We start from the raw sequence: 20,060 nt of genomic DNA on the forward strand, positions 1-20,060 counted from the left end.
TGCCATACCTGGTAATCAAAGTAGCATTTCAAAGTCTTCTGGGATCCTAGGTCATTATTATCTGTTTTCATACAGATAATTACTGTGTGATTTTGAATGTAATAAAGAGATTGATTTGGTAGCACTCGATTTATGTTATATTATAAACCTAAAATTGAGACCCTTGATTTAACAAATATATATGGAAATAACAGGAAGAATGTTATACATTAATATTGCTTTAGTGAGTCTAGGAGAGATGGTTGTGACAGTGAATGGAGACTTAAGCAGCTGCTGTTTTCAGCCTGGACAGGTGTCTCTAATTCTCCAGCTAGCTGCTGTTGGAGTAGAAAGTAATCTAGAGTCAAATAGACCTAAATGGTAATAATCTTCACAGTTCTACCACAGTTATTAGCTTCTTTGAGTTCTCCCTTTGTAAAACAGAGATAATTGTCATTTCAAAGTTGTTAAGAAGATTAGAGATAAACTTGTAAGGGGCCCATGGGTGCCTGGCACAGAGAGGTCCCTCCAAAACCATGAGAATTATCGTTAGTATTTTTGGGGGTGCCCATCTCTTTGAACATAAATTTCTATTTTCTCTTTTACCACTTTATGTCTACCAAATTTACTCTGGACTAGGACCTCCAAATGTTCAAACAATCTCAATTTGACTAATCCAAAATTATCTATAAAAACACTAGTTTTTCGGTCTGTATTATATCCAAAGTACGATATCCACTTAAATACTACTAACTAGTGTCAGTTTTCTGATACCCTGATAGCTTTATTCATTACTAGATGTCCCTTCAAACCAAACCCCCAACTTGACTTTTCTATCCACTTCCAGTCTACAATCTTGCAGTCTCAGTAGATGACCTTACCACTTACTTTAGGAAGAACAACATCCGAGTCAAATATGAATTTCCACACATATCATTGTCCACTCCTCGAAATTCATTTCCTGACATTCTCTTTAGACTCAATGAAAAACAATAACCACCACACCTTGTGCCCCCCCCACATTTTCCCTACCATAAATGCAATCATTCCACATGCACTTTTAATCCTGTTTTTTTTCTTACCTCTATTTAAAATTGATCATTTATCTTAACTGCCCATAGTAAGTAAGAGTGAAGACCAATGATGCAAAAACATAGGCTCTGCCTTTATAGATCATCCAAGGAAATGGAAATAAAGGGAGGACAAGTGTGAAATAATTGGATAAACACAAAGCTTGCCTGTAAGTGGACATAAGGACAAGTAATCACATAGTCACCCTCCCTATTTACTAAGAGGAGTGGGGGACATATCTTTTCTGAGAAACATGAATAAAGTATTCTGAGAATGTTTGACTTTGCTTAAAGGCATATAATGTTGTGAGATAAATAAATAGCACTATTCAATGCATACATTTTTTCTCTTTAAAAAATCAACTTTAAATTTTAATAAAAATGCATTCTGCTATGAAGTATTTCGAGCATATCAATTATGAAAAGGTTAGATTTAAATAAATTCTTTTTTTTTTTTTTTTTTTTTTTTTTATTGTAAACAAATGGGATACATGTTGTTTCTCTGTTTGTACATGGCGTAAAGGCATACCATTTGTGTAATCATAAATTTACATAGAGCAATGTTGTTTGATTCATTCTGTTATTTTTTTCCCTTCCCCCCACCCCTCCCACCCCTCTTTACCCTCTATACAGTAGTTCCTTCCTCCATACTTGCCCCCCTCCCTAACCCTAACTCTAACCCTTCCCTCCCCCCCATTATGTGTCAACCTCCACTTATTAGTGATATCATTCGTCCTTTGGCTTTTTGAGATTGGCTTATCTCACTTAGCATGATATTCTCCAATTTCATCCATTTGCCTGCAAATGTCATAATTTTATCATTCTTTATGGCTGAGTAATATTCCATAGTATATATACCACAGTTTCTTTATCCACTCATCAATTGAAGGGCATCTAGGTTGGTTCCACAGTCTGGCTATTGTGAATTGAGCAGCTATGAACATTGATGTGGCTGTATTTCTGTAGTATGCAGATTTTAAGTCCTTTGGGTATAGGCCAAGGAGTGGGATAGCTGGGTCAAATGGTGGTTCCATTCCAAGTTTTCTAAGGAATCTCCACACTGCTTTCCATAGCGGCTGCACTAATTTGCAGCCCCACCAGCAGTGTATGAGTGTACCTTTCTCCCCACATCCTCGCCAACACCTGTTGTTGCTCGTATTCTTGATAATCGCCATTCTAATTGGGGTGAGATGGAACCTTAGGGTGGTTTTGATTTGCATTTCTCTTATTACTAGAGATGTTGAACATTTTTCCATATGTTTGTTGATTGCTTGTAGATCTTCTTCTGTGAAGTGTCTATTCATTTCCTTAGCCCATTTGTTGACTGGACTGTTTGAATTCTTGGAGTAGAGTTTTTTGAGTTCTTTATAGATTCTGGAGATTAGTGCTCTATCTGAAGTATGATTGGCAAAGATATTCTCCCACTCTGTAGGCTCTTTCTTCGCATTGCTGATAGTTTCCTTTGCTGAGAGAAAGCTTTTTAGTTTGAATCTATCCCAGTGGTTGATTCTAGCTTTTATTTCTTGTGCTATGGGAGTCCTGTTAATCTGCAGGGTCTCTGGTCTGATTCCGAGGTCCTTAATCCATTTTGAGTTTAGTTTCGTGCATGGTGAGAGATATGGGTTTAGTTTCATTCTGTTGCATATGGATTTCCAATTCTCCCAGCACCATTTGTTGAAGAGGCTATCTTTTCTCCATTGCATATTTTTGGCCCCTTTGTCTAGTATGAGAAAATTGTATTTATTTGGGTTTGTGTCCGTGTCCTCTATTCTGTACCATTGATCTACCTTTCTATTTTGGTACCAATACCATGCCGTTTTTGAAGAATAAGAAACCCAGAATAGCTAAAGCAATCCTTAGCAGGAAGAGTGAAACAGGGGGTATTGCAATACCAGATCTTCAACTCTACTACTAAATAAATTCTTAATGACATTAAGATTATTAAGAATAGGAAGGAACAACGAAGGGAATAAAGTACTATTATTACATAAAAATACAAGAGAGTACAACCCAAATAGAAATCAACTGACATGTTGACTTTTCTTTAATAATAAATTTTCTTTGATTTAATTGCATCAAGTAAATTATAACCAGAACAAAAAGGCATATTGATTTCAAAGTCCATAATGTTGATTTTTAGCTCTATCTTACAGTTACTAGGAAGAATATGATTGATGATGTTTTCTGATATCCTATTAATCATGAAGAAATAAAAAATACACATTACTATTTGTCAAGTAACAAGAACACTGCTTGAGAAAGCATTAAAGTTTATAAAATCTGAAATGACTTTAATGACTTTTTTTTTACTATGAGAAAGAGCAATAAAAATGGAAAACTTTGACAGAATTTCATCAGGTTTTGTACTGTAAAATATTAGTAAATTCAGTAAGTTTAGCAAATTAAAACCATCTGTGTCTGAAGATTTATTTTTTCTAACAAGTTTATTAGTATGTAGTCCAGTCCTTTGTACTGAAAGAGTTAGATCTCATTTATCTGGTGAAAAAAACGAATATCCACAAATTTTATCTCACACCCCCAAATTTTACCTCATCCCCCCCTGAATATTAACTTGACTGTTAAGGTCAGAGTTAGAGATTGTATATCAAATGGTATTATTAGTGACAATGCTATTTTGATATATATTCACTTTGTGCATTTTCATAAAATAAATCTATTTTTTAAAAATATGCCCTCTCTCTACATTAAGACCCAAACCTATTCTCAGTTCTAGGGAATTGCAATATACTGAAAACCAGTCTCTGCCCTCAGAATTTAATTTGTAAAGCCATAACAAAATTCAGTAATCAAGGTTTTTTTAAATGGTGACTGATATATTTCTGGAAGGATGAAGAGAAGAGAGAGGAAGAAAAACTAGATATGTGGATAATTAATTTAATTTCTCGAAATTAATTTTTCTTATTCATAAACACAAATTTCCTTTTATTTCGGTATATTTATTAGTGGTTCATGGCAGTTATGAAACATTTAATACCTAAACATTTGCTAGGGCTACAATTTCATTTTTATAAATATACATATGTACATAGTACTTATGTATATATCTGTATATACATTTTCTTTTTTGAGAGCAACACTTGAGATAAACAAGTCAAGTACTCACCACAGTTTATAGGATACATCTTCATGTTAGATGCCATAGTGGATCTTTTTATCTGTTCTTCCACAGAACAATGGGTAAAAATTTATAACACTATATTATAACATCATAACACAATCCCAATGTAACCATTTGTGGCATTGTCCATCTCTCACTGTGGATTTTGTTATACCTGAACATTAGGTCCTAATCCAGAGCATAAAGTAGGTTCACTATATATTTTGAGTGAATAATCAAGCTACGCTCCCAAACTGAGTGTTGGTGTGGATGGCAAGATCAGAACCAAAAATATATTCAAAAAGATTTTCTCAATATGGGTTGCACAGGGAAACCACAAGTTAACACCAAATAAGTACTTCAGTGTTGGGAAAGTCTCAGATGTCAATGAGCACACAAAAGAAAGAGGTCCCCAGCACCACCAAAAAAAAAAAAGAAAGAAAGAGGTCAAAAAAGTCAGTGTTCTAAAGTTACAACAGAAGCAGAGTTAATGAATGGGATAATATTTTAATACTCTTTCTGCCCAAGAAGTATTCACGAACCAAATCTTAAGGGGATAGAGGTCACTTCTGTGCAATGACTCTTTGACTTAGAAAATTATTATTTCAGCAATTTTACACCCGATTAAGAGAAATTAGGCAGTCCAATATGGGTTATTCAACAGGTATGAATCATCACAACAGGAAAAACTCAATGCAAAATACCCACAGTGTGACTTACATGTAACTAAAATGCATAGGCACCCCTATATTTGCTTGGGTGTGCAATCAGGAAATGGAGAATATACAGTCTGACTTGCATATAGGGCAGATGTCAGAACCTGTAACCAGCACACCATAGTGATTTCATCACAGAATGCAGGGCTAAATATGTTTGTATCCTTGTCTTAGGGCCTAAATTCTGATACCATAGAATTCTGAGAAGCAAAGAAAGCAAATTCCTTAGTATTTGGCATGAAGCAGTTTGGATTGATCTAATATGCATATAAGCAGGAATATAGTCCCTTCCCCCAAAACCTACTTCAAATTGAAAGATTCCCACAAATAAAATTATAGCCTACTTAGTTACTTGACACATGGATGCCCCCAATACCTTTACAAAACTGCGTACTTTCATGTCATGTTTGAATAAAGCAAACACCACATTTAGGGACCCTGAGAATATGCATGAAGGAACTCTTACACAAAAGTGTGCATCATGTAGTGATTTCTGTGTTAGTCAGGATAGCCTATGCTACACTAAGGTAATGAATAATTCCAAAACTAATGTTGTATAAAATAATAGTGGTTATTTTTCTGTATACATTCAGCATGGCTTCCTGGACATTTTTTCTAGTTTAGATTATATTCAACATCTGAAGCAATGCTGCGTGCTGTGGGAAGGCATTACATATGGTGAATTGCACATTGGCTTTAAAAGACTTGCGTCCAAGTAAAACATATCACTCATTAACAATTTTCAGCCAAGGTCAGTTACAGGACCGCATTAAGTTCAAAAGGAGAATGAAGGTGCATTCTTAACCAGATGCCTGAATAAAGAATTGGAGTATTAATAAGATGTCTTAACATTATTGTAGTTTATAATTGTAAGTATCATATTTTGTTATTTATGTTTTTAGAGAACTAAAAGCCAACTTAAATATTATCTAAAGATGCAGAGAAGCGGCAGGTTTCCATGCTCTACTATATTAAGCAAAACACCCTAAGACCTCACATAAGCTGAACACACTGATTATCTACCACTGATAATGTATTTATGAAGCAATAACACTATTGATTTACTCTTGAAATAAAATTTGAAATCCCTTACACATTAACTTTTGAAAACTATTATTTCAGAGTAAGGAATTAACTAAATACAGAAGAACTATTTTTAAGAGAATAAGTGACTTTTATGCCTTATTATCATTTTAAAAATTATAAGATTCATTTCTTCATGTAAAATTACTTAAAAGAAAAATCAATGTAAAATTTTGTTTTAAAAAATATTGTCCTTAGTTCTTATCGGATACTCAGTGATCTTCCTCTTTCCAAACACAATTATTTCTTTTCACGTTTAACCTACTGTCTGTAACAGACTTTCTTGACAATTTTCCCTTTCCTTAACTCTCTCCACCTTTGGATTTCATCGTCATGGTTATTTGTATTTCTCCTTTTGCCTCCAGAATGCTTGTTCTTTGGCTTCTGCCCAGGTGGCTCCTCCTTGGCCCTGTTTTGTCACAGCATTGGCAGCAAACATGTTCCAGCCAATGTTCTCTTCCTTCTCACTTGTCTTAACCATCTCAGGACAACCTGCAGGATTCTAGTCTAATGGATTTAACAAATATCTGATAATGGACTTCAAATCTTGTCTCCACTTTCAAGTTATCTCTTAGAAATTGGATCCATATTTCAAATTGATGGTTGGATAACCCTCTATAAACACAACCTACACATTTAACACTACCCAATTCAAAATTTCAACTATTTTTTCTCTGTTTGAGCTCTAGACTTGCTTCTAAATTTGTATACACACACAAAAAAATTAGATATTGCCATTATATATATTGAAACTTCTAAGTCATTTTTGGATCTTTTTAATCTCCTTTCCTCAAACAAAACTTTGAAGTGCATGTCAATCTTCATCAATTCCATTATCTGTCTTCTTTATCAGTCTCTTGCTGTAGACTAAGTTTTTGTCAGTTATCTACATCTTGGGAAGACCTACACATCTTGTGCACTGTTACACCAAGTACATCTTCATACTGCCAACAGATTTATTTTTCTAAACATTAATACATGTTGCTGCCTTGCACAACATTTTCAGGAGTTTCCTGTGCCAATTTCAGACTTCCAGAAAACCATAAGACTCCCCTCTGTCAGTCTATGAGCTTATTTACCAGTGCTTCAGTAATGAATAGTATTACTCATAGTAAATAATAGTATTTACTATGAAATAGTACTTTTAAAATATTTACATTCATAATGATTGCCAAGAGTGTTTGATGTGAATTTAGTTTACCTGGCCTCATCCAGAGATACATTTTTTTTAATGTCTTGGGGAGAAACTGAGGAATTTATAATGTCTATATATATATATATAATGAGGTAATAAAATACATGTAGTCTAGAAATGATAATTTGGAAGTTTTTGCTTACCATATTTTGTCATAACATTTTTGCTTTGCATGGAAATTATTTTCTTTCATTTTAGTGCCATGCAAGTGTCCACTCATTCTTCCAGATTATCTTTGTAAGCACTCACTTCTCATTTTAGCTCAATCAAATATTACCTGTTTTATGTGTCCATAGAATTTTGTGAATATTTTAAAATCTTCTGTGTTTTACATATGTGACTCAGCAACTGTATTCATACAGGATACTCTATGGAATCTTTAGTTATACTCTAAAGTATAGGATTAATGTCTACTTTTATATTTAACTGAATTTATTCTATTTCTCTGTGGATATCATTTCTAAAGGAAAAGACTACTAACGAAACAAAATAAAAGGCATACACACCAACTAAATGTCATTTGTTACGTATAAATAAGACATTTTCTCAGATTTGCAAATGATGTTTAATTTATTCAACAGTTGACAGAAAATGATGTTTACTTTATTCAACAGTTGACAGAACAGAATTCAAATCTATCTCAGCAAGCTGAGATACTGAAATAAATTACATGGATTAATTTTTAACATCATATTTTTGTTTTAAAAAATCAGTTTCAAAAAGCTAAATGTGAAAAGTGAACCAAAATTAAAAAGTTTATGTGAAAAACAGCTGGAGATTTTACCTGATGAGAAGGATAATGTGACCCAAGAGTGTTTTTAACTTGAAAGGGAGCTAAAGCAATTTTGGTCTGCATTTGTAAAAGTTAGGTGTCCTGATCACAGGACACAGTAGTCTCTTTTTAAGCTGCACAGATGAGTCCAGATATTAAATGTTATGTTGTGTCATCACTATATAGGGATATTTACAAACTCAAAATGTGTCTACAGTAATAGACAATGAAAATACATGGGGAATAGTTACCTGATAAGTTGTTGTAGGGATGTTGTAGGGACTGCTTAGAAACAAGAGAAGATTAAATGGTGACTGGCATCTGTCCTCTAATGTTTGAAATACATCCAAAAGAAGGAGATGCACTGTGAAGTTGCTTCAGAAATAAAAACTAAAATCAACTCAAATTTTCTGCAAAATTTGGTTCAGAATAAATGATTTTAGGTTGGACTTGTGTGCTGAAATAATGTCTTAGAAAGACACATTCTCCATCCTGGAAGATTTTCGGGATACCTGAAACAGAAAACAATGTGTCCACACCTGAGTGAACATGCATAGTATCTTTAAGGTGTGTTCCATCCTAACGTTGTGATCTCAGGAACGTTCATTCATTTACTGAATCTTTTTATATACATTTTCAGAAACTTTTAAAGTTCTTGTTCACATTAAATAATTGTTAATTTAAAATAAAATATGGCATACTAAATTTTTTGTGTTTATGTAAAAACCATGACCCTCCAGTCAAATCAACTCTTAAATAGAGTTAATACTACACTCTGGCCTAGTGCAGATTCACAACACACACACACACACACACACACACACACACACACTTAAAATCAGAGGTGCCATCACTATTGTCCTCTTCAGATTCATTCTCGTAGTCAGATTTCCTCTGTTGATCAGACATAGGGAGATGCAGAGAGGAAATGGGTGGGATAGATTTGGGGAATTTTCTCTCGCACTGACTTAGTGGTGCTTGTAAGTTCACCCCCTGCTTGGAACATGCCTGTGTACGTTGTAGCCATCTTCCCTTAGTCCTCCTTTACATTTTAATTTGCACCCCTAGATGACATTTTTCCCTAATACAAATAAATTTGAGGCAAAAACAAAATCTCCTGGGATCATGAAGTTGCATTCATTATTTTAGGGGATTGATAATTATATCAGTCTGAAAGAGATATAACTTTTTAAAATAAAGTATTCTGTGAAAGATCAGCTGGCAAGGATGTCTGGTAATTTAGGATAACAAGAAGATGCTCAGGACTGTATAAGGGACAGGGTAAGAACTGGTAATGATCATGGTTAAAGATCTTCCAATTTTATGGACTATTTTCCAAATATCGAGTCTTTGCATCCTTAGAGTGATCCATAAAGTGATCATTATGAAACCATTTCTGCAGTTTATAAGATAAATCGAAACCCACTTTAGTAACTTGAATAAAGCAAGGCATTGTGAAACTTGAAATCAGGACATTTGATTTAATCTATTAATTCATATAATATATTCAGCAGGTATATGCTAATATAATTTTCACAATAATTTTGTAAGTTATGTTTGAAGAAAATGGAAACTAAGACTTTTAGAATAAGTCAACTTATCCTTAGGAAAAATAATGAAGAAATATTTGAGGTTGAAGTTTAATCTATGTTTAAGGATCAGTAAGTCTGTTCTTCCTTTCTGTTTCAGTAAGTGAAGAGTAGCTCTCTATATATCAAATCTTTTAGATTTAATTTACCTTTCTGCAGCTATCTGAATTTGCAGATAATTCCTAAAATAAAAGAGCAATCAAGATTTCTGACACTATGCTGAAAAGAGGCCTCCCATTTCACTTGTTTCTTCTGCCATTCTCCATTTTCTGTTTATTCATGTTTTGCTCCTTGATCTGCTATCCTTGATTTGTTTTTTCTTTATATTTCAACAACTTTTTCATTGTGACATAAAAATTGCTAATATACAAATTTATCATTTAAAATCAGGACTAATGGGAGAGTAATATAGTACTTTATGGCTGAGGATTTGTGTCAACCAGTTTTCGGTTTGATTTCCATTCCGATCTCTCTGCTCTTAGCATGTCATGAAACCATAACAGGTTTTTAAATTCCTAATGTACTTTCACTCTTCTAGAAACTAACAATATTAATTATATGTCTTGTAGAAAGCTTGGAATGGAACCACCATTTGACCCAGCTATCCCACTCCTTGGCTTATACCCAAATGACTTAAAATCAGCATACTACAGAGATGTTCATAGCTGCTCAATTCACCATAGCCAGATTGTGGAAACAAACTAGATGCCCTTCAGTTGATGAATGGATAAAGAAAATGTGGCATATATATATATATATATATATATATATATATATATATATACACACACACAATGGAATATTACTCCGCCATGAAGAATGATAAAATTATGGCATTTCCAGGCAAATGGATGAAATTGGAGAATATCATGCTAAGTGAGATAAGCCAATCTCAAAAAACCAAAAGATGAATAATCTCGCTGATAAGCGGATGAGGACATATAATGGGGGGTAGGAGGGGTTAGCATTAGGGTTAGGGTTAAGTTTAGGGTTAGGGATAAGGAGGGTGGTAAGAATGGAGGAAGAAAGGACTGTATAGAGGGAAAAGAGGGGTGGGAGAGGTAGGGGAGAAGGGGAAAAATAACAGAATGAATCAAACAACATTGCCCTATGTAAATTTATGATTTTTAATAAAAAAATAAAGACAGTATAGAGAATCGTTTTGACACATATCATGATAGGCAATAAATATCTAGGTGCAGAAAGTCAGGTAATAATAGGAGGCCTTTACTTCAGCTTGTTCAGTTGGGAGCACAAATGATGGATTTGCTTCTGTCCTGACACTTGTCATATATACCTTTTTATTGTGCTATTTATCATCTTAGTTGGTAGCAATATAAAAATTAACTTTACGCTGTTTTTTTTCTTATGAGTCATTGAATAAGTTTGATATTATTTATAAACAATTTTTTTTTTCAGAGGATGGGGTTATAGCTCAGTTATAGAGGGATTGTCTAGCATGTGTACGGCACTGAATTTGATTCTCAGCACCCATATGAACAAATAAAGATCCATTAACAGCTAAAACAAAAAAATAAATTTGTACACAATGAATCTGAATGCATTCTACTGTCATATATAACTAAATAGAACCAATAAAATATTTAAAAATAAAAAAAAGAATGTAATGTGGTTAGTATAACTGTAAGAAATGATGTATGTTAAAGTGTTTAGCTTAGTGCCAACACAGAGTAATACTCAATAAATGTATAACCCAGTAAAATTGCCTAGGAATCCTATAAGATCGTTATATGAAATCATGACTAACCATCCAAAGGTGGGGGGGCATAAAAAGATATTTTGAATGTAATTTCTACTTGTTTCAGAAAAATGCAAGAAATTATAGTGACAATCGTCCTGCAATGACCTAATGTCAAGTCTAGGTATTAAATACAGAAATGTGGGTCTTTGTTTTGTTTCCAAAATGTAGACATCCAAGAGAAACACTGGAAAGACATTATTGTAGCCCTATAACCTAATAAGGCACTGCTGAATCTTTTTGCGCCACTAATATATTTTCAGTTTCACTTGAATTTCCTAATTGCACTTCAATCTGGTTAGATACACAGCATGACAATAGCTATGTAGAAAAATCGGATTTTAACTCTATTTTACTTCTGTGCAGAATATCTGCTGTACTCCCTCATGGCTCTGTTTAGAGACTTGGCTGTTAGAATTCATATATCCATTTATTAGCAGCGAGGCATGACTTAAAGGATAAAGTTCTTGGGTTCTTCATATATGAAGCAGTAAACAGCTTTTGTGAAAGATTAAACACTGTAGCAAATCAGAGTCATCTGGGGACCCCCAGCAGCCATTTGTTGCCAGAAAACTGCAATGCTGTAAGTATTGTGTGGCGGGAGGAGGGGGGGCATATTCAACTGAGCACAACAAACAGAAGAATGCATTTGAATTTGCCACTTGCTGTTTAGAAATATGGTTTCTTGTTTTTATTTTGTTTTTTAATTAAACTGCATTTGAAGAAAAATTCATATGAGTTAAATGTAATATATTAAATAAACCTTGGAGTGAATGAAATTAATAGTTATAGAGATCAATTTATGTTTAAAATGGAGAAGTAAAGAATATGTACCTAATATGAAAAATTATGAAATTTCTTTTCAATTTACCCATTAATATAAAATCTAAATCTATTAGTAGTTTACTTATTCAGATTGATAGACTGTCAATAAAAATATGGAATTTATAACATGCCAATCATGTATTTCTAAACAGTTTTACGGGAAGCAGTGGCCTGCAGGGGCTAACAGGACGTGTCCCCGTTAGGAATCGTGCTCTGCAGGTCGGGGTACCCGGCACTGCCACGGGGGGATTTTGACCGCTTCCCGCAGTCAAGCTTGTGCTTTCTGGGCTCGCAGAAGGGCTGCTTGTCCCTGGAGCAGGGCGGCGTGGGGACAGGGGACGATGTACCCCAAAGGTGGTCCTCCTGCCTCTGCCATGGCCTCATCAGGTTCCTGGGGTTCTTGCTGCTGCTAATGATCACCTTCCCCATTTCCGTCTGGATTGCCCTGAAGATTGTGCCTACCTACGAGCAGATGATCGTGTTCCGGCCGGATCCAAACGCCCCAGGGACCTGGCATGGTTCTGCTCCTGCCCTTCATTGACTTCTTTCAGAGGGTGGGTCTGAGGACATGAGCCTTGCAAGCTGGCCTCTCAGGATGGGGCTGTGCTGTCCGTGGGGTCCGATGTCCAGTTCTGTATCTGGGACCCAGTGCTGTTGGTGATGACTGTGAAGGATCTGAAGATGGCCACAGCTACAGCGCCTGACAACCTAGAAGGCCATGACCAAGACCCTGCTCAGGAGGTCACTACGGGAGATCCAGATGAAGCTCAAGATTAGCGATCAGCTCCTGGTAGGCGTCTCCTCACAAGGTAGAGATCAGAGGCTGGCACCTGGTCACTTTAAGCAAACACCAGATTGCTCTAACCTGTGTACCTTATGTGCCAAGAGTATAACTGCCTCTGCTGAGCCAGTGAAATGAGTTGAGGCACAGAAGATAGCCCAGAGATAGCCATTCTGGGCACACATGGTCCTAAGAAGGGAAAGTACCCCAATGGGAATGCCTGGGGTCCTACCTCTGACTGCTGAGGTTCGGCCTTTCTTTGCTCTGATGTCAAAATGAGGCCTCAGTCTCCTCTAGTCCCTGCTGGGTTCAGGGCCTGACTCTCAGGGTGGGTGGTGGTTGATAGAAGCCTGTCCCTTCTGGTCCAGCCCTCTGCTGGGAGTTCTGTGCTCATGAAGCAGCACGTGCTTTTTTGTGGGTTGGTTTTTCTTGCTTGGAACACAGCAAAGAAACATGAAGACATTTGGATCTTTTTCCTGGCTTTTCTCCATGTGTGTGAAAAAGGATCTACATGGAATTCACCTTAAATCCCTTGCACTAAAAGATAGGGTAGACGTAAGTGCAGGGGCAGTGGCTTGTCCCTCACAGCCACACTGCTCGTGCTACCCCCTTTTTGCTTGTCCTCATGGGGGAAGGTGAGAGAACTTTTCCCTCTTTCCCCTCCACTCTGATCTAACCCCAGGGGAACTGGAGTTAGAGGACAGGGAGGGAGTGGAATAAATGCCAGTCCTGGAGATCTCCAATCCCCTCATCAAGGAAGTCAGCAAGCAGCCAGAGGGTGAAATTCCTCAGACTATTACTCCTGATTGTACAATAACCCTCACATATGCCATCAGTCATGGTTCACAGAGTCCTGTGTTTACCCCAGAATATCTCAGCTTCACATTTTTGCATCAAGAGGGCCAATATTACTGGAGGGTGGAAATCCCGGCTCAGAAATGTCTCAATTTGCTCTAAGAACAACAGCTGGCTGGTATGGTGTCACACACCTATAATCCCAGCAGCCAGGGAGGCTAAGGGTGGAGGATGGCAAGTTTGAGGCCAGCCTGGGCAACTTAGTAAGACTGCTCCAAAAAATAAAAAGGGCTATTGCTCGGTAGTGGAGCACCCATCTACATCTCAGTAGATTGAGATGTAGCTTAATTCCCAGGACCTCCCTCCTCACCTACGCACAGAGTCATGGTCCAGGGCAGAACTGGACCTGAGCCAGACCCCTTGGTCCCCAACCCTCAATAAAGTACTTGATCTAATACAACTCAGACAAAATAAAATAAAATAACATAAAATAGAGTTTTATTAGGAAAAAAACATATTTTGGCTTGATGTAATAAAAATAAACAAAGAAATTAATTAATTAAATAATTACCAATGCACCTTCACAAAATAATAACTAAGGATATTCATGCAAAGTATTCAAGCTATTGAAGAACCAGTAAAATGAACACTCCCCTATGAAGATAGCCAATCAAAATGGACATTCATCAGTTGGAACTGATGCTAGCTTACAATCCCCACAGCCATTACCATAGCCAAATGGACTTTAATACATCTCCCATTCTGTGAGCTAAGGCAAGGAGATTCAGAAACTGAATCTAATGCTTCACAAACTGCTATTTTGTGGAAGAGATCTATTGACAGTGACTTTTGCTGATATAATTTCTGACAAATGCAGCAAGTCATTTTCTTCTTTTAGAAATTTCACATGCCTAGTTGAACATGAGGTTCTGAAGTAAAGAAATTGGAACTGTCAAAATCCCATACTCTATTTTTTACAACTGTTCTGCAATTGTTTGATCTGGTGCCTGGCATTTTGAGTAACAATATCAAGGGGAAGAAACACAGTAACAATTTTTATACTCTAATGGCTTCTGTATAAAAAATATATTTGTAATTTCAATTTAACATAAAGGATATATTCCTAACAGTGTTATACAATAATGAGGTGGAATATTTTATGAGGCAATAAGCTGTCTGTAATCTGGTGACACACCAGCAAGTTCACCTTAGTGTAGTAGTCTGATGTGTTAAAAAGATACTGCATTATTTGAGGGATATTATAAACTCCTAAATGAGTTTAAAAATCTAAAATATATCAATGCTATTTTAAAATTTTGTTTTCTGTGCTCATCATTTTGCATATTAATAAATAACAGAAGAATCCATATCAAACATTTAAAATCATAATGGATACAAATGAATGTGAGAATCACTATGACTTATTAATACATATTTAAGTCAATGTATACTATCTTTGTCCAATGTTAGTGACTAGAAATTAATTAAAATAGTTTAACTTAAATAATGCATATATAAATAACAATCAAATATCTTTTGAAATGAGACATGCATGAATATCAGACCACTAGAAAGTCAATCTTCAATTAATGCCAAATAGTTATAAAAAACTAATATGATTTGAAATGCTTTTGTTCTATTTTGCCTCTTAATAGGATGTCAACTGTAATGTTTAAAATAGTAAATGCTTGTTTAATATAAATGATAATCTTTATGTCAATTTCTACCAGATGTTTAAGAAAACTTCTAGACATAAATCAAACGTTAGCCTTCCTTGAGGATTCTCAACACATGAAACAGTTAGCTAAAATACATCTGCTTATGACCAAATGCCTCTGAATGCTATTAATTGCTTTACTTGGAATATTGAGAAGTCATTATAATAATGTCATATGAATAATGGGGTATATTTAAAACCTCTGAACTTCAGAGAGAGAGAGAGAGAGAGAGAAAGAGAGAGAAATGCATATTTACACAAAGGAACCTAAACAATCCTAACCTCCCTGTTTTAAATCTATAAACTCTGGCATTGAGTATTCCCAAGTTTGTGATATCAAGTGAACATTAAAAATATTTAACATCCCTGAACTACAACATACGTATAGTTTCTATAAAAAGGTAGCATTTTTGCTACACACACCCTAAGTATTTCAAATCCTGAAAGTTCAATTATAGTTTCCTAAACAAATGTATTAGTCACTCAGAGCCATAGGAACAAAGGAATCTATTTGAAAGACTAGAAAAATTCTGAGTTAATATTGTGAAATATCTATGGCACTAAACTGGAAATTATTTTAGACCTTTATGGTAGGTTTGATTTTGCTTAAATCATGGACAAGTTCTCTGATTTACTTGATTTAAATGAGACAAGATTACTACATAATGCTGTAACTCAATCACCATACAGTCATCCAGGGGGAAAGAAAATCACTCAGAAACATTTTCCTGTGTATAATTTGTATAAACCATAAGGTTATGATTAAGAAATGTTAGGAATATGTATGACTAAGACAGCAGCAGTAGTATCAACCTCTTTGTCTTCTTGCTACAGATAAGAATATCCTGAAGGATAGGATCACCTGCTTTTAGTTCATGAGTCAAGAAAGTTAGTGTTTCTACTCTCAGGATACTGAATTTTAAAAAATGTCTTACAATGTATAAGTGTAACAACATGCCACTTTACTCCAAACGTCTATCTCCAAAATACCTACATTAGGAGGATTTCATACCAGTTCTAGCTTATGCCTTTGCCATAAGAACTTTCATCACACAGAACTATTTTGAATTCACTCAATGTTTTTAGTGGACATGAGCACCATCACAGGAATATTTCTATTACCAGTAGTTTATGACAGTCCAAGGAAAAATTGTCCAACTTCTGCCCAACATTCTCCATCTCACATCACAGCACTGCATGAGATAATGTAATTTTCCATCGGCCTTTTTTAAATAAGCACTTTTTCATTGATTTTTTATTTTAACTATTTTAGTTATATTCTCCACAAACTTCTTTCCGTTTAGATACTTGATTTACTTACATAGATAACAGAGAAATAGTACAAGCAATTTATTACTAAAGTTAGTCAGAAATCAGGAAGCATCAAGTACTCAAACTTGAAGAAAGAAGGCAAGGAAGGACGGCTTCACAAAGAAAGAACAAAGAAAGATAAGAAGAAAAGGGGAAAAAAAGAAAGAGAAAAAGGACACATAGGCTTTTTCCCCTTGTGCTAGGTCAGCTAAGAAAGTTCTCATTTTAATTTGTTTTTTATATTCTCAAAAGAGTGTCAATTTATTTTCAGCAATAAAAACATGAAGCATGATTTGAAAGAATATGAATGTAAACAAGCCAGAGTCCAGTGAGATTTACTGTTTTTCACTTCTTTGAACCAGGTAACTACACTCCTCTCATTACAGTTGCCACACTCTCCTAGGACTTCCTAAATGGTCTAAATCAAATTATTGAACTTTTCAACACAAAACCATATATCCTTTCCTGTGTTTTCCTGCTAAAATCATAATTTTTCCACTAAAAGTCATGGACTATTCCAATGAGATACAGACAGTGTTAAAAATTAATAATTAAATAAATTATCCAGATACATTAAAATTCATTAGTTTTTTATATTTAATTGGTAAAATTGTAAGAAAAAGTTTTCCATTATTAAAAAATGCAGGCTGACATTTTAAACCTCTAAAAATAATCAAAATACAATAAAAACACATTCAAAATGAACATGAAGATTGCAAACTAATTCAAATTCACATCAATCATATCTGTAAACTGAAAATTCTAGAACCCTGAAAAGTGCAAAATGCATCTGACCAAATGAGTGAGAATTTTGCATTTTTCCTTCATTTATTACAAGGTAATCACCTGATGTACATCCATTTTCTAAAGAAACAATCACATTTGGCAGGTCAATTAAATATTAACAAGTTTTCATTGAATGTTAACTTTAAACACATTAGAGAACATTTTGGTCTAAAAGATGCAATAACAAAATAATCTATTAAGGGTGGCATGTAATTAGTGGTAGTTAGTAATAAACAATGTTCTAAAGTGAACAGAAGGAATTAAAAGGAAAAAATTAGAAAATTTACCTAAAGGCTGTAAACTGATCATTGTTTGAGAAGTTTCCCCACACCACACAGAATGATGTCTTCCCATTAGGGCAATACTAAGTGTCTTGAGAAATTCAGTTGCTGTTTTTATATTTTTCAAGAAGGAAAAAAAAAAGGTTTAAAAGAGTTCCAGTACTTACCTATGTTTCTCTGTCTTTCGGAAGGTGACGAATGTGGGTGCATTTGCCTAAAATAAGTGAGCAATGATAATAATATACATTTATCACCTTCCTTTTATCAGTTTAAAGTTCACTTGCAAATTGTTTAAAAACCTTGGGTTTCAAAATCAACTATTACATTATTAATAAATGCACGCTTTTGTGTGTGATTCTGCAGATTGAATCGCTAGCTTTGCAGATGCTAGGAAAGTGCTTTGCCACTGAATAGCATCCACAACCCTAGACCATGATTCTTATAGTGTGTTTCATGATTTTTAAAAAGCTTTGTCTTTTTGAATAAAGAGCTCCATCCTACCACCAGAGCTGTTATTCTGCATTAATTAAACATTTATTTAAAAAAAATTCTTAACCTAAGTTTTCATCTAAAGTGTTACCTTCACATTTTTCTCTGTAAAGTTCAAACAAGTGCTGCTAACTATAATAGGAGGGCATATCTACACAATTGCTCAAACCAAATTAAAACCACTGAGATCCACCTGATCTTGTCCAATTACTGGTAGAAAATGGGTCAAGGCAATAATGTTTTTATAGACATACATACAGTGTATTCTTATACTGACTGACAGTTTACATGCAGTACTAATTTCTTTATAATTCTAGGAATATGTATATGACTCTTGAGCTTCATATTAACACAAAAAGAAAATGCTATTTTGCTGATCTCTTTAACCTGGTTTATATCTGAAGCTCAATCCTGATACTACTACAAGACTGAACTTATTTCCTCACTATAAATTTAGTCATTTCAGATATAGTCCTAGAATTTTCATCTTTTTAAATGAAAATGCTACATTATCAATGTGCAAAGAGATTCCTAGCTAGAAGAATATATTTCCAAGATGCACATTTGTATTGTAAGATTATTTTTATTAATATTTGAAAGTATATATCATTGTATACAAAAGAAGTGAATTCAAGATCCTGTAGACAAATTTCCCAATTGATCATGAATAAAAGTCATTACAACTAAAAGTGACATACATACACCTCAATGAGAGGCTTTGCTAATTTTCATTTATGCATCTGAATTAGATTGGTTATGTTTTCCATTTACATACTTCAGATAGTTTGATGGATTCTCCCCTTTATAAATCAATAAACTCAACTAATACTACACAGTATTATCTTTCAACATTTCCTTACTAATATACTTTCTGATTCACATTTATGCATTTTCTTTCTCATATCTAATAAGATCTATCTTCCTATCTCTAAGTAGATAAATATCTAGATAAATCTATCTTTATAGAGAGATCTATAGATATAGATACATAGAATTAGATAGGGATAGATAGATAGATAGATAGATCAGATGATAGAGTAGATAGATAGATAGATAGAGTATACAAGTAATAAAAGTATAAACCAGTATCAGTGATCTACTAGAAAAATTTACCTTAGCAATTAAGGGTTAAAGCTAATTTTGACATCTCTTAGATTATCCAGGCAGACCAAAATCTTTTCTGTCATCTATACTCCTAGATAGTATTACCCATGCTGTGGGAATCTAAAGTTGCTTCTTTGGATAAACACTTATTTAAATATCTTCGGTACTAGACAGATGATTTTAAGATCTTTGGTGGCAGATTATGGTAGTACTGGGCTTGATCTCAAGCTTTTCTCCATTCCTTTGCTCCATTCATTTTGAGACTAGTTCACAGATTCTCAGTGCATTTCTCCTGATCTGTAGTCAGCTGGCTTCACAAGACATTGCACAATGGAGACATTGGTGGGATTTTGGAAGGCAATGGGAAGAGAGAAACCAATGTATTTTCACCTTCATCTTTGCTGAGTGGTTTTTCAACTGTGGTTTCTGTCTGCTTTCAGATTGCATCTGACAGATTTATTGTGCTTCCAGTTTTAGGAGAACCTCTGTCCTCCAGTAGCACCTCCCCTTATCCCTCCAAGCTAAGGCTGTTAGTGGCTTTTTCTATTACTAAAGTCTGGGCTTTCCTATCATTTCCTTTATGATTTCTTCAAATCAAAATCACTTGTTTCACCAGTTTTTGAAATGAAAGCCCATCTTGTAAATATCTAAGTAATTTCTATTTTCTTGACTAAAGTCTGATATAACATT

At 34.7% G+C, this 20,060-nt stretch overlaps 1 protein-coding gene and 1 pseudogene across 2 annotated transcripts in view; both read left to right on the forward strand.

The window, feature by feature from the left end:
* Nucleotides 1-20,060, forward strand: part of LOC306639399 (uncharacterized protein) — an 829,262-nt gene that overhangs the window by 622,890 nt on the left and 186,312 nt on the right. The window lies entirely within an intron of this gene.
* Nucleotides 239-13,025, forward strand: LOC306654104 (stomatin-like protein 1; annotated as a pseudogene). The gene is made up of 2 exons: nt 239-332; nt 12,310-13,025. The product of its transcript is annotated as a stomatin-like protein 1 (transcript).

The sequence above is a fragment of the Sciurus vulgaris genome, assembly GCF_902686455.1.
Source record: "Sciurus vulgaris genome assembly, chromosome: 1".
Classification (NCBI taxonomy): Eukaryota; Metazoa; Chordata; class Mammalia; order Rodentia; family Sciuridae; genus Sciurus; species Sciurus vulgaris.